Here is a 16,580-nt window from a genome sequence, read left to right on the forward strand (position 1 = left end):
CTCACGAAAGCTTATGCTCAAATAAATCTGTTTGTCTCTAAGGTGCCACAAGTCCTCATTTTCTTTTCGCGGATACAGACTAACATGGCTGCTACTCTGAAACATACCACAGTTAGTTGTTCTGAAGTTTCATATTTGAGTTCCTTCAGCATTCTTGCATGAACACCGTCTGGTTCTGTGATTTATTACAATTTAATTTACCAATTTATTCCAAATCCTCATCTACTGATATCTCAATCTGGGACAGTGCCTCAAATCTGTCACCTAAAAAGGATGGTTTAGGGGTGGGAATCTCCCTCACATCCTCTTCAGTTAAGACAGAAGCAAAGAATTCATTTAGCTTCTCTGCATTGGCCTTGTCTTCCTTGAGTGCTCCTTTAGTAACTCTGTCCTTCAGTGGCCCCACTGATTGTTTGGCAGGATTCCTCATTCCGATGTAGTTTAAAAAAAATTGTTGCTGTTACTTTGTGTGTCTTTTGGTATTTGCTCTTCAAATTCTTTTTTGGCCTGCCTGATTATACTTTTACACTTGACTTGCAAGAGTTCATGCTCCTATTTTCCTCAGTAGGATTTTACTTCCAATTTTTAAAGGAATTTTTTTGTCTCCAACTGCCTCTTTTACTCTTTTGTTAACCATGGTGGCTTTTTTTTGGTCCTCTTTCTTTTTTTTTTAATTTGTGATATACATTTAGTTTGAGCCTCTATTATGGTGTTTTTAAAAGCTTCCAGCAGCTTGCAAGCATTTCACTCTTGCGATTGTTGCTTTTAATTTCCATTTAACTAGCTTCCTCATTTTTGTGTAGTTCCCCTTTTTGAAGTTAAATGCTGCTGTGATGGGCTTTTTTGGTATTTTCCCACATACAAGGATGTTACATTTAATTACATTATGGTTGTTATTACTGAGCAGTTCAACTATATTCACCTCTTGGACCAGATCCAAAGACTAGCGGCTCTAAGAAGCAGTCATTAATGGTATCTAGAAATTTTGTCTCTGCATGCTGTCCTGAGGTGACATGTACCCAGTGAATATGGGGATAGTTAAAATCCCCCATTATTATTGGGTTTTCTGTTTTTTTAGCCTCCCTAATCTTCTTGAGCATTTCACTATCACCATCCTGGTTAGGTACATTCTTATTACTACATTCTTATTCTTCAAGCATGGAATTTCTATTCACAGACATTCTATGGTACAGTTTGATCAATTAAAGATTTTTACTATATTTGTATATATGTTTTCTTTCACAAATAGTACCATTCCTCCACCAGAACGACCTGCTCTGTCATTCCTGTATATTTTGTACCCTAATATGACCATGTCCCATCGATGATCATTGTTCCACCAAGTTTCTGTGATGCCTATTATGACCAGTATGTTCATTTATTACCAAGCACTCAAGTTCACCCATCTTAGTACTTAGACTTCTAGCATTTGTATACAAGCACTTATAAAATTTGTCAGTATTTAGTTGTCTGCCTTCATGTGATGTAACTGAATTGGACTCTTTTTTTGTTTGACTGTTTCTCAGTTCCTAGCCGTACTTTATCAACTTCTATTTTCTCCTCTTTACTAGGATATAGAGTATCCCCTTTAATAAATCCTCCCCTATAGCACGTCTGTCTGAACCGTGCGCTGCTACATGCCTGTCAGCTTTCCCCCAGCCCTTAGTTTAAAAACTCCTCTACAACATTTTTAATTTTACATGCCAGAAACCTGGTTCTGTTTTGGTTTAGATGGAGTTCATCCTTCCTGCATAGGCTCCTCCTTTCCCAACAGGTTCCCCAGTTCTTAATAAACCTAAATCCCTCCTCCGAATACCACTGTCTTATCCACGCATTAAGACCCTGCGGCTCTCCCTGTCTAATTGGCCCTATACATACATACATACTATTTCCCCTTGTTTATTCCTCCCCCCTTCCTCCCCCCACAGTTCCTCAGACGTTCTTGTTAACTCCTGGAAATGTGCTGGAAATGGCCCACCTTGATTATCACTTCAAAAGGTTTTCTCTCCCCCCACCCCACTCTCCTGCTGGTAATAGCTCATTTTAAGTGATCACTCTCCTTACAATGTGTATGATAAACACCCATTTTTTCATGGTCTGTGTGTATATAAATCTCCTCACTGTATTTTCCACTTTATGCATCCGATGAAGTGAGCTGTAGCTCACGAAAGCTTATGCTCAAATAAATTGGTTAGTCTCTAAGGTGCCACAAGTACTCCTTTTCTTTTTGCGAATACAGACTAACACAGCTGCTACTCTGAAACCATACATAGAACTGGAAGCATTTTGGAGAATGCTACCATGGAGGTCCTGAACTTTAATTTCTTTTGTAGCAGCCTAAATTTGGCCTCCAACATCTCCCTCCTTATCACTGGTACCTTCATGTACCAGGACCACCGGCTCCTCCCCAGCACTGCACATAGGTCTATCTACATGTCTGAAGAGGCACACAACTTTTGCACCTAGCAGGCAATTTACCATGCATTCTCCCAGCCATCACAAACCCAACTATCTATATTTCTAATAATCGAATCCCACATTACTATTACTTTTCTCTTCCAAATAACTTGGATCCCCTAACCATGAGCAGTATCCTCAGTGTGAGAGGATACCATGACATCATCTGGAAGGAAGATCCCAACTATGGGATTGTTTCACTTCACTCCAGCTTGATGTTCTCCATCCTCAAGACTTTCTTCCTCCTCAACTGCACAGAGGCTGTCAGACTGTGTGTGGTTCCCCTTTATTATGCCCCTGAAAGTCTCCTCTGTGTACCTCTCTGTCTTCCTTAGTTCCTTCGGTTCAGCAAGTCTGGTCTCAAGAGCCTGTACTCGGTCTCTGAGGGCCGTGAGTTGCTTGCACAGAAATGCACACATATGCCATCAGCCCACAAAGCAAGTAATCGTACATGCTGCATTGAGTGCAATAAACTTTATAGACCCCACTCTGCCGCTGGACCTCTGCCTGTATTCTTTTTACTATTGAAAGGGGTTTTTGTTTGTTTTATTTTTTTGGAAGGGGGATGTTTATTGGCCTAGGTTTAGCACAAGCTTGCTAGGTATATTTGGCTCTCACGGTCCCTCACAACACTCCTGTTTGCTGCTCCTGTTCGTTAGCTTGTCTGGTCACTTAAAGGCGCTGACTTTTTAAACCCTGCTCTCCCTGAGTTAGCCCCACCCCCTTGTCAAGGAATCCTAAAAGGATTAGGTTTCAGAGTAACAGCCGTGTTAGTCTGTATTCGCAAAAAGAACAGGAGGACTTGTGGCACCTTAGAGACTAACCCATTTATTTGAGCATAAGCTTTCGTGAGCTACAGCTGTAGCTTATGCTCAAATAAATTGGTTAGTCTCTAAGGTGCCACAAGTACTCCTTTTTTTTAAAAAAGGATTAGGGATCAAATGATAGCAGACTAGAGCCTAGTTAGGCAGCTCTTAGCTTACCTCGCAGGCTATCACAATAGCAGATTCTTCACCATAATGAAATATGCAAAACTAGAGCAGACGCTTACCAAATCAGTGACCACAATCTAGAGGTGAAAACTTACAGGTACAAACCACAGTCTGAAATCAGAGAGGAGAGACTGTTCAGCTACTGAGACAAAGGAAAGATGGACACAAAGGGAGACTTTCTACTCCAAAGTCCTTAATGGGAGGAAGCGTGAGAAAGATATTTCCTCCAATTATCAGGAATCATAAAAGATAAGTTCTCATCAGAAAGCAATGAGGCAAAACAGTGCCCAAGCCTGGGAGACAGGAGAGAGATGGCAAAGGTGGCATTATGCTCCCAGATCAGGAATGAGCACTAATGTAAAGGGACACAAGGAATCAAACCCCAAGCACAGTGTGTTACCCTGGGTCATAACTATCCTCCATAGATATATGGGGGTGGGTGGCTGACTGACTTTTTCTTTTACTTTAGCAATACCTGTATAGCTTGTCATGCCAATGAATCCTCCTGGAATGGAAATGAATTGAACTGAAACAGAGGGAGGCAGAGGGGGAATAAAAAAATAAAGGTGATGTAGCCAGAGTGAGGGACAGGGATGATGATCTTATTCCTTTACACAAACAATAATTGCCTCTGTAATCAGAAAGGAAATGAGAAGAAGACAAAAACCTATTTTTACTTGATGCTGCGATGAAAATATTAATTACCTTCTAGTAACAATTTTTCTTTTAGTAGCAATCTTTTTAAACTGGCCACGGATATTAATTATAATTTGCGTGTCAAACCTACACTTCTGAAATACTTTGTGTTATGAAAAAAAGCATTAAAAATAACCTCAGCCTGTGCCTTCAGGTCTAACACATGAGCAATCTGACTGAAGGCAGCAGGCCTACTCATGGAAAGGCTATGGGATCGGGCCCCGTATTAGCAGTAAAAGCTGCCCTTCTTTCTTCAGTCTTATTATTGCTAAAAGATATAAAAATCCCAACAATCTTCTATTTTCATTATAAGATTTGGCAACTTTTTCATATTTATTTAGACTGCAAGATATAATTTGAATGTGGGGGTCTGTTTCTCCCTCCCTCTCTAAGAAAAAGAATAAGTTATTTGTACTCTGAATAAGTATTTGTTATTAGTGGATCAGACATGGATAAGGTATATTATTACAACCATGTTTGTTAGGTATGATTTACATTGTTTGAATGCGTATCATCTTATGCTGTCTTTAATTTTATTATACTTGGGGGGGGTTGTTTGGTTTTATGCATTTAGTCACAGTTGGTTGTGTTTTGAACTTTGACAAAAATTAATACAAAGGAAATTAAAAAAAGAAAAAGAAAATATTTTCAAAATGATGTGGAAATCAAATCTATCCCTCAGTAATTTGATTTGCAGGAAATGGAGAGCAAAGCATTACAAACAGAATGCCTTGAAGTGCATCATAATTACTTACATGTGCAAATACATTGTCTAGGTTTAAGCACATAGTTAATAACAATAGCAGTAATAATTCTATGCCCTTATACAATTTAATCCAACGATCTCAAGGCTCTATGCAAACATTCATTAACTAAGCCTCACCATTACATGATGAGCTACTTGTTAGCATTATCCTCCTTTGCCAGATGGAGAAACTGAGGTGCACCAGGCCAGAGGTCAAGAACATACTAAGAGTTAGTGTGTCAGAACAGAGAACAGAAGTCATAGGGTGAGGAGAGTTCCAAGTCCAAATCGGCCAGAGCAGCAGAAAGCTGGAGCTGAATCTGACCTTCCCAGCATTTGGGGTCACTGCGGTGATAGGCCAAGCTGAGCAATTTTGATCTGCGCTTTCCCAAAGTTTGGGGGTTGAGATGGGGTTTGGATCAGAACCATGGCTAGTCCTAAGTAGAACTGGACCAATTTTTTGTTTCAAAACTCAAAGGCTGGTGAAACTTCCCTGGTTTGGGATTTCATTATCAACGGGAATATTTCTTAGATCAGGTTTATAGAGGATCACAAACCTTATGAGCAAATCTGGGCCCAGTGTCAAATGAATATAGCAAAAAGTTATAGACTTGCATAAAGACTATGTGAAATTCAGTGGCTTCAACCTGGAGCGGGGGGTAGGATACAACTTTGGTGGTTTCAATTGAGTTTAACTTTTTTTAGTTTTGTCTGAACCTGAAACTCACAGCAAACCCCAGGAGGTGTGAATAAAAACCAAGAATGTTTTGCATAATTCCCTCTAGTGTAAAAATGCTGAGATTTACACAGCTCCAGTGCTGACTTCCAGTCCCCTGCTCTCACCACTAGGCTATATTCCCTCCCTTCCAGAGCCAAGAGTTAAACCCCAAAGTCTTGGCTTCTTGGCCCTTTGCTACCCACTATCTTGCACTCCCCTCTCTAACTATCTTTAGTACATACTTACCTGCTTCACCAGATGACCATGATCCACGATTGCCAAGTTATCTTTGCTCTCTCATTTAGCCTGCCATAAAGTTTATGCTCTTAAGTGCCGCCTACTGAAGTGATAATAAGTGTACTAGTAAAATTACCTGCCCAATTTGACATGCAATTTGACAGTTCTTGGTGCATAGACATCACCATGTCATATTTAAAATTTAGCCCAAAGATTTTTGAACCATGTAGTTGAAGTAAAAATATTTCTCTGTGTATTTTGCTTACCTGTTATGTTTTACACGAATGGAAACACTGGATATTATTTACTGGCCTGGCAGACAGAAAAAGCTATGCTTCAAACATCACTCCAAGGCGTCACAAACATCAACACTCTAATTATGTTTCAGGACTCCCCAAAGTAATCTCTAACTGTGCTTATAGGCTCTAAGGTCACCCTGACAAACTGGGACAATGTTGGCAATCTCAGGATAGGTGTTCAGTAGCAATCCTACTCAGGAGGAAATGCTATCATGCGACAAGTAGAATTAATACTGCATTTCCAAATTCTGGGACCATACCCAGTCAAGAGATTTCAGGAAACAACAGCACTGTCTACATAAGGCCATCACAGTCAGAGCCTGTCTGGTGCACAATTCTACACCATGGAATTTCTGGGCCACAATCATCCCTGGTATAACTTCATTGCAGTCAATGGATTTTACCCAATAGATGATTTTGTCCCAATGACTTTTTTTTCTCATTTAAAATGTCTAAAGCACCTCTTCAACACCATCCCAAAGGAAGTACAAACTGCACTCAGAAATGACTCCAGAGACAGATGAGTAGCTGTTCCTCGAAATCATGACCACTCTCTTATAGTGCAAAGCTCAACGATCAGCTCCATTCATCCCCCTTAGTGAACTGAGAAACAATACAGATGTTAGGTCAAGCTTGACAGCTGCTGGCATGTCCTCTGCCTTTCCACAGGCCTTCAAATGCTAGCAGGCAGTAGCTGCAGTCCACAGAATATCTTGAACTATGGACTCTACCAAAGAAGGAAAAGAGAAATTGTGATAACTCAGAAACTGCTTTACAGTTCTGCCAAGAACATCAGAACCTTTCACCAATTTTAAAATTTAACTTAGGATGGTGGTGGTGGTGGGGCAAGTGGAGAGCAAAAGGTTCTGAAATTCAATTTTGGAAAAATAAAATAATCCACCATCTCAAAACAGAAACAGATATTTGTGTAGGGCCTAAAAAAAATACTGTTATCTTGTCTTCTGAATCAACAGTAGAAAAAGAAAGAAAGTCTTAATAAGGAAGGTTTTTTTAAAAATGTCATAGAATCACAGAAGATTAGGGTTGGAAGAGACCTCAGGAGGTCATCTAGTCATCATGTGACTGTTAAGCACCATTAGAAAAAGTGAAATCAGGGAGCAACCAGTCTTCACCACATTTAAAAGGGCCATGCAGTGAGGCTGAGAAACCTCACAACAGCAGAAGAAAGGTTAAAGAGAGTCCATAGGCCCAGCTAGCCCTGCCCCGCTATACCTGCAGCCAGTGCCAGGCCTGGAGGGGGAAGAAAACGGGAGAACCTGGCTCACTTCAGGGCTGACTGGTGAAGAGGCAGGAGACACCTCTGCCCCTCTACAGGAGGTGAGCATCACTAGGAGGCTGACAGTCAGGCCAGCCACCAGGGAAAAGCACCGAGTCCCTGATTGAGGGAGACTGCTGAGGAGACCAAGGAACACCCAGAAGTGAGTGAACTGTGTGACTAAACCACAGAGACATTATGGAGTTAAGACCCTGCAATATTACATCTGCTCCCACCAAGAGGGATGTCAGACTGGGACCGGATGCCACAAAGAGTCCACCAGGCGGTGTCGCTCGAGTCGGGCCACTACAGACTTTTTGGACTACAGAGGCCATGCCCCAAACTGAAGAAACAGAGGCAGGAAGTAGCCCAGGGCAGTGGACTTAGATTCTCTGCTGGGAGGATCCTGCCAGTGCTGCTTCACACAGGGCCCTGGGCTGGGACATGGAGAAGAAGGAGGGCCTGGATCCCCCTACTATTCCTCTTTAAGGAGTGAGGCACTTCTGCCAGGGAAGCAAGCTGCCAGATGTCAGGTGCACCAATTACTAGGCAGCCCAGCCTTTCGAGCACCCTCTTACAGGCTACAAACCTGCTAGTGAATGTCATTTTATTTTGAGGTTTCTTAGGGGTCTCTATAAACAATAGAGAATGTGAAAAAAAGAAACAAAACTGTCTGAACTTTTCACTGTCTATTTCTTTAGGAAAATCGATAAAAAATTAACCACACATGCACACATAGAACTGAAAACTACTAGACATCATCCTGTCCTTTCAGTTACGTTCCATGCACAAGGTCCTAATGGCATGTTTTGCAAACCATCTAACTAGTATATGACTGCCAAGGCATTTTCCAGGATTCCTTCTAAGGATGTATATTACAGTCCGTGGTCACTGAATTAGGCCTGCTTGCTGAGCTCTGCACAGGTCCATGATATGGAACATCATAGAGGCCCCAAGAAGGCACATTACTTATGCATGTGTTTAACTTTAAGCATGTTCTCAGGTGATTTCCTGAATCCAGAACCAGGATTGGCTTTGCTGTTATCTTCCAACGTACCTTTGCATTTTAAGTTCTGTTCAACACTTTTACCATTAGCCTTCCTTTCATTTAGGAATTAAATTTCCTTACTTGTATTACGTATATTACTGTAGATACTTCAAAGTCAAGGAGTGCTACAGACCTAATTTACTTTCCCCCCCATTTAAGCTGTTTATTTTCTGCCCTTCATTCACCTTGGAAAGAGGAACTAGACTAGCCAGTTTCTCTTTCCAGCCCTCATGCACAAGCACCAAGTGGCAGCGCTACAGGGGAATGTTTAAATCCAAAGAAAAACTGTTTTCATTGTATTTTTAGAAAATCATGAAAACATTTATATTTATATGTGTTTTGTAAACCCCTTTGCCCTTGAAAAAACTCCCACACAAAACATGTATTTTGGCCCTAAACTGCATGACATTTGCTCCAATTCTGATCCCATTGATATCAAAGGCAAAACTCCAATTGACTTCAATAGGAACAGAAGCAGACCCGGTGTCCCTTTAATCCTTCAGAAGTTGGAGTGGGGCTTAGGGAGAAATGTTAAAATGTGATTCACAGTTTCATCCATGTAACCTCATTAAAGTCAGTGGAATTGCACAGGTATAAGAGGAAAATTTGGCTCAAAACACATTACCACACAACTGCTGCTGGAAAAAGGCTGTGAACATTTACTGGCTTGAAAGAGTTAAACAATACCACTAATACGAGCCCTGTAAGTGGGACAGTTTTGAATGGGGCAAATGAAATGATTGCAGCTCATGTTGGCACTGGCTTAGTTAAGGTTATGTCAGCATTTCCCTTAATAAACTCTCTTCTGGGGGGTTAATAATCATCCTTTCATATTGCACCAAGCTGAAAACTGTCAAGTAGGTGGAGAACGGAGATACGATTTGATTCTTTTTCTACAAAAATGTATTTCAACTGGATCAGCCAAAAGAAAACCACCAAAAATGTAGAGCTGGTGCAATTTCAGAGGCTTTTTGTGCCAGCCAATTCTGAATTACAGTAATATTTCGCTCTTTGCATTTATAAATTTACATATTTTTATATTGGCAATAAAGACATTATGCAATCAAAATCATCTGAAAAATAAAGAAAACAGATGATTGCTGATAGATCACAGTTTATAAAGGAAAAGAACAGAGGAACACATTAAATTTACCATAAATGAGGGGCTTCATACCACGACAGCAATTGCTAATATAATTCATTTGTCATATAAATTATGTCCATGGGGACGTCCCATAACATTAATTAGGTCAGAGACAGAGGAAAAACAAATCAAAAACTTCTAAGAACTCCAGCAAATAAGAGGTTTCAGAGTAACAGCCGTGTTAGTCTGTATTCGTAAAAAGAAAAAAGAAAAGGAGTACTTGTGGCACCTTAGAGACTAACCAGTTTATTTGAGCATGAGCTTTCGTGAGCTACAGCTCACTTCATCGGATGCATAGCATATTGTGGAAACTGCAGAAGACATTATATACACACAGATACAGCCACATCCACAAGATCAGTCAAAAGTTCCTCTTCCTTGTCTTGTTCCCGTGAGGCTAACATTGAGAAATATCTCAGGCTCATCAACATGACATAAATTATATTGGTTGTCAGGAAGGTACACAGCAATTTTGAAATTTCAAATTTTGCAAGCAGCACAGTCTTTCAAGTGGATTACATTATAAACTGAATGAAAGAATTTCAGAAATGCAATTCATTAATACACTAGGCGTTAATTTTGTGGAAGTGGTTGGGATGAACAAAGTGACATGAGCAAAAATAAACCACATGATGTATTCATCACACAACATGGAACAACCCCCTCCCCAAACCCCAACAATTAAAACAATTAAAAAAATTAATCAATGGTATAATTCCACTGAAGTCAAAACCACTGAATTTTGCCTATCCACAGACTTCAATGGAGTTAAAACATGACTGAGTTTGCCCCACATATGTATCCCATACCACACTGGCTTATTTTAGTGACAAAACATGTTCTTACTATTTTTTACTTCTGTCAACACAGCAAGCAGCTGCTACTTGACACACCCACAAAAGTTAACCCACAGGCCAACTGTTAGTCTGAACAGCAGGGCACAGGTTTTTGAAATGAAGGTGCTTCGGAGAAAAATGGTCAAAGAATTGTTTGAGGATTGATTAGCTCAGAGACTCCCTGACATTAATAAGAGTTGTACAGCTAAAACTCAACCAGGAGCTTAGAGAATTTAGAGGTTAGTTTTTAGAAATGTGCCCATCAAAAACCCTAGTTCTGGACATCCCCGAACTTCAGTGGGCCTTATCACTCCTACCACATCTAATCCTACCCACCCATCTGTGAAGTCTGGATCTGAAGTATGTGGAATAGCCCATGTTAGAGTGCAGGCTACAAAGTCCTTCTGTCATAAAATATTTGTAATGGCAAACTTCATAAATGAATGGTGCACCTTTCAAGGCATTTGAGTGTCTTGCCTCAGCCTTAGGGAGGCGTCGGAGGACAGTAACCATAACTTGATTTTTCGGTCTGGAGAGCCCAGGATAGCCCAGTCACTGTGCAGCTTCATTGCTCATTGCCCCATTGTTTCGCAACAGATTAGATATCCCACCAAGGATACATATGGGATGGCTGCACAACACTGGACAATGCTTCAGTCCAGGGCCGGCTCTACCGTTTTTGCCACCCCAAGCAATGAAAAAACCTGTCGCTGCCGAATTGCCACTGCGGATGGCAGGGGAGAGAAGCTGCCGCCGAATTGCCGCTGCCCAAGCACCTGCTTGGAACGCTGGTGCCTGGAGCCGGCCCTGCTTCAGACCCACTGGAATTATTCATCTGTCAAGCACAAAGCAATATGGATAAATATAAATACCATGGGCCAAATTATGCCCTTGCTCATGTCCTTCCATAAACCTCAGCAGAGCTGTACAGCATGTAAGCAAGCACAGAATTTGGTTCTATATATCAAGTTACCTATAATTTCTAGCGCTATTGCTCTTTGGGGGACCCACATATAGAAACATATATACTAAAAGGTGTAAGCACAAAAGAGGCTGAGTTAGCAATCTCTTAACTCAGAATTTGATCAGTTTTTGTAGTTTTAGCTCAGCGCTTTAATGTAATTTAAATGCACTGCAGTCGTCTGCATTACATACATACCACACAGGGTAACTGGGGGTGCGCATGATGGTCCGAGGACAGGATTTTGTTTTAATTTAATTTTGAATCGATATGGTGAATTCTAGTGCACCAGAAATTGAAGCACTGATAGCACTAGTTGGAACTGGGCATTGTGCAGGCAGACACTATGTAAGATTCCATCACTCAGCTCTGCCAACGCACCTTAGTCCTGACCTGCAGCCTCCCCTGCTGTCCTGGGCTATTCACACAGTTCTGCGAAAGCATCTCAATCAATCCTGTTCTGCAGCACCCCTGGCTACTTCAGTCCTGTTCTTGCCACACAGATCTCCCAACAAAACAGGTTTGTCTTACAACTCCCCATGCTATTTCAGATATGGGCTTTTACTGAGACATGACTGACAATCATGCCAAATTGCGTGCATTAATGATGTGAAGCAGACATACAATAGACTAGTCAAAGGCCTAGACTGAGACCAGAAAACTCTGTTCCCTTCTGCCTTAACCTAAATTTGAACCCAGGTTTTTTCAGGCAAAAGGCTACTGAATTAGCCTGTGTAGCTGATGCAAAGGTACACACAGATACTGTAGGTACACAGATGTCAGGCATTCAACCGTTCCAACTGGATATGGTTAGGAATGTATTGCCAATGGCTTTTCTGGTGTGAATCAACAGGTGGCTTGGCACCAAGATGACTATTTCCTTGTGGTTTTCACCTCTGGTTTCAGGACAGAAAATGAGATGATACCTTTTCAATGCTGCATGTCAAGCCGGCTATATGGAAAGCAATTCCAGCCAATTCTCTCTCTCTCGCACCGTAGAGGAAAAGTGCCAGCCACTGCTGCTCTTGCCATCAATCCACAATGCAGATGTTGGGAAAATGCAAAGAAAAGGGGGTGGGGGAAGAAGAAACAATAAAATACACAAATTGAGTTTTGCATACATAACAATCAGAATATATAATTCCCACTTCTACAGAACATAGCATAAAAAGGTAAAAGCACCAGAAAGAAAACAAAAATAAAAAAGTTGCTCCTCTGACAATCAAAGGTTTTCCTGAAACTGACAATTAGAGGGATAATTTCAAAACAAAACAAGAACAAAAAAAGAACCCAGACTTTTTTAATATGATAGGATACTTTTTTAAAAAACACAATATCTTGGGAAATATACAATAAACTTAAAGGGACACCTGTTAAAAGAATACAACTATTACAAGAATACATTTTGCAGTCACTAAACCAAAGTATACACAGAAACATTATACCCCCACCTCCAAAAGCGTGTGCGTGCATGCACGTGTGTGTTTTCTCAGAAAAAAAATAGGCACAGTATTTGAAAACAGGCTGGTACAAGAAGTTAACCTGTTCTGAAGGCCATGAACTAAACCCTTCAATCAGAAGCCTCTTGAAATTTTTGAAGAATTTGGATTCAGATCCAAACTTTAACAGACTGAACTATAATTCCAGCTCCAAACCCCCTTCATTTTTTGGAAAAGCGAGGATCTGAATTTTATAGCTTGCTCTCTGTCTCTGACACCACTCTTTGTGCATGTCTTGTTTTCATAAACCAAACACTAGTGACATCTACCTCTTCTATGACATGGATGAGATTTTTAAAAGCTCTCAGCATTACTCTTCTCCAATTGAAGTCTGTGGTAAAACTCCCATTGACTTTAATGGGAACAGAATTTGGCTAATGCTGAGTACTTTTGAAAATCTCACCCCATACATTTATCTGATTACAACAATCTCCAAGGACCTGGTGTCTGTTACAGAGTGATACATGTAATGTAAAGCTAAGTTGCAAAATGAGCTTTTTGGAACCAAGAGAAAGTATTTCATTTCAGAGGTATTTTGTAAGAGATGATCACCAGAGTACAGCGTACTCCAAAAAAGAAGTCAGGACTAGAAAAAGACTAACCTAAAATGTTTCCTCTGGTAGATCTGAATGCCCATTTATATCACAGAATTCTGTAGTTAGACCCTTTTGAGCAATGATTAGGAAAGAACAGTCAGCTAAACCATGCCTTTCAGATCAAGGCTTTGAAAGTGAAGCATGTCTCTCCTCTGTGGTGACAAAGTGTAGTAGTAAAGTGTCCAAAATAAATATGGCCACCAGCCAACATAACGGGTCCTTATTCTTCAGTCCACAAAGTGGGATCATAAAGAGCAGTAAGAAACTTTCCTTGACTGGCAATTATGGAAAATATGATCCTTTAGGAAGCTCCACACACTAGTGTACCTACAGAACATAGCCCTGCATGATTAGGTCATACCAAAGCGTCTGCACTAATAGTGACTGAGGAGCCAAGTCAGGGAAGGCAGAGTGCATAGGGCACTGGACTGGCTGGCAGGTTCTATTCCTGGCTCTGACACTGACCTGCAACTTGCTCTGGGGCAAGTCATTTCACCCTCTCTGAGCCTCTATTTCCCAGCCTGCCCTCTTGTTTATTTAGACTATAAGTTCTCCAGGGCAGGGACTATCTCTCACTAAGTGTTTGTACACTGCCTAACACACTGCGGCCCTGATCTTGGTTGGGGCCTTCAGACATTACAATAATACAAGTAATAACAATAATAGTATCTCTTCTCAGACAGCAGACCAATACCGGATGGTGAGAGGAAGGGAAAATACAACCCAATTGTGACAACACATTGTCAGTTGAACAGTATTATCCACAGGTGAAAAATGCCCATGAGTTGCTGAGGTTGCAAAGGAAAAGCACCTCTTTGACTTACTTATGCTTAAACCCAGTGTTGTTGAAAATATAGTTCCTTTAACTGTTTCTAAATAATTCATGCTATTAATATTGCGACCCCTTCTTAGTACTTGGCTCTGTGTACTAACACTGCATATACTGAAGAGTAACTGGAGATTCTACAGTGTACTGAATGCCTCATACTTGGACTGCATCAAGAGCTGATATCCATATCCACATGCCCACATATCTGAGGCACACAAACACGGCGTGAATGGAAGATATAAAGGAGTACTTTTGTACACAGCTCCGTATCTAGCGGCTTGCCACAGGGGTTGGTCCTTGTGCCGGTTTTGTTCAACATCTTCATTAATGATCTGGATGATGGGATGGATTGCACCCTCAGTAAGTTCGTGGATGACACTAAACTGGGGGAAGAGGTAGATATGCTGGAGGGTAGGAATAGGGTCCAGAGTGACCTAGACAAATTGGAGGATTGGGCTAAAAGAAATCTGATGAGGTTCAACAGGGACAAGTGCAGAGTCCTGCACTTAGGAAGGAAGAATCCCATGCACTGCTACAGGCTGGGGACCGACTGGCTAAGCAGCAGTTCTGCAGAATAGGACCTGGGGATTACAGTGGACCAGAAGCTGGATACGAGTCAACAGTGTGCCCTTGTTGCCAAGTGGGCTAACAGCATATTGGGCTGCATTAGTAAGAGCACTGCCAGCAGATCAAGGGAAGTGATTATTCTCCTCTATTCGGCACTGGTGAAGGCACATCTAAAGTACTGCGTCCAGTTTTGGGCCCCCCACTACAGAAAGGATGTGGACAAATTAGAGAGAGTCCAGCAGAGGGCAGCAAAAATTATTAGGGGGCTGTGGCACATGACTTATGAGGAGAGGCTGAGGAAACTGGGCTTATTTAGTCTGCAGAAGAGAAGAGTGAGGGGGGATTTAATAGCAGCCTTCCGTTACCTGAAGGGGGGTTCCAAAGAGGATGGAGCTCGGCTGTTCTCAGTGGTGGCAGATGACAGAACAAGGTGCAATGGTCTCAAGTTGCAGTGGGGGAGGTCTAGGCTGGATATTAGGAAAAATATTTCACTAGGAGAGAGGTGAAGCACTGGATGGGTTACCTAGGGAGGTGGTGGAATCTCCATCCTTAGAGGTTTTTAAGGCTTGGCTTGACAAAGCCCTGGCTGGGATGATTTAGTTGGGATTAGTCCTGCTTTGAGCAGGGGGTTGGACTAGATGACCTCCTGAGGTCTCTTCCAACCCTAATCTTCTATGACATGCTAATCTAGCTATGGCACATGGACACAAGATGTTTGGAGAATCTTTAAGAGCAGTAAAAGGAAAGCAAAGTTCTCTTCCCACTCATACCAACATTATCCTGCCACTGCTACTCCTTCTAATGTTTTCTGGCAAACTCCCAATTTTCAGTCTTACTGTTTGCTTGAGAGAAGCACTCAGAGGAGACTGTGGTTGCCTTGCTCTTGGAGAAAAAACACACCAACTTGTGTCTCGAGATAATGGTTCAGGGGTTGATGGAGATTGAAGGAACAGGAATGGTGGCTGTACAGGGTATGTCTACACTGCAGTTATATTGACTCGGGGTATGGGGCTAAGATAAGGGGCAGTTTAATTGTGATGTAGATGTTCGGGCTCGGGCTGCAGCCCAAACTTTGGGACCCTCCCATCTCACAGGGTCCTAGAGCCCGGGCTTTACACCGAGCCCAAATGTCTACACCACAGTTAACAGCCCCTTACCCCAAGCCCTGCAAACCTGAGTCAGCAGGCATGGGCCACTCATGGGTTTTTAATTGCAGCATAGATGTACCCAGGAGGTACAAGAGCTCCTCACTGACTAATCCACACAGGTAATTGCTGTTGGCATAAGAGGAAGATGAGCACTATACCCAAGGCCAGCAGAAGGAAATGGATTAGGGTGTAATAGGTAAGCCCAGAACTACATGATTCAGGTTCCAATTTAGGCCAGTCTTTGGTTGGGACCAGCTGCAGGGAGGGCAAACACACATCCAGATGCCCTAGGAATGCAGGCAACCACCACCAATAAAACAGCAGGTCTATGCAGTTCTCCAGCACAGCGAGCATAATGACATCATTTTCTTAAGTATGCCATTGGCTGTGAGAGCATAAGACCCTGCTTTACTGATCCTCTATCACTGATGTCAAGAGGTTTTATGGGAAACCACTTAGTAGTATGGTTTAATAGGCTTATTTTCAACCACATGCCTGAAAGGCCTTTAGACATTCCTTCCACTGCCCATTT

The 16,580-nt window shown here is 41.7% G+C and overlaps 1 protein-coding gene across 1 annotated transcript in view; it reads right to left on the reverse strand.

Annotated features, from left to right (window-relative positions):
- Window positions 1–16,580, reverse strand: part of ZBTB20 (zinc finger and BTB domain containing 20) — a 617,628-nt gene that overhangs the window by 214,108 nt on the left and 386,940 nt on the right. Inside the window, exon 6 of the mRNA XM_074974219.1 lies at window positions 12,336–12,428. The gene's annotated coding sequence lies outside the window, so the exon portion shown is untranslated. The remainder of the gene's footprint in view (window positions 1–12,335; window positions 12,429–16,580) is intronic.

This window comes from Natator depressus, chromosome 1, assembly GCF_965152275.1.
Source record: "Natator depressus isolate rNatDep1 chromosome 1, rNatDep2.hap1, whole genome shotgun sequence".
Lineage (NCBI taxonomy): Eukaryota > Metazoa > Chordata > Testudines > Cheloniidae > Natator > Natator depressus.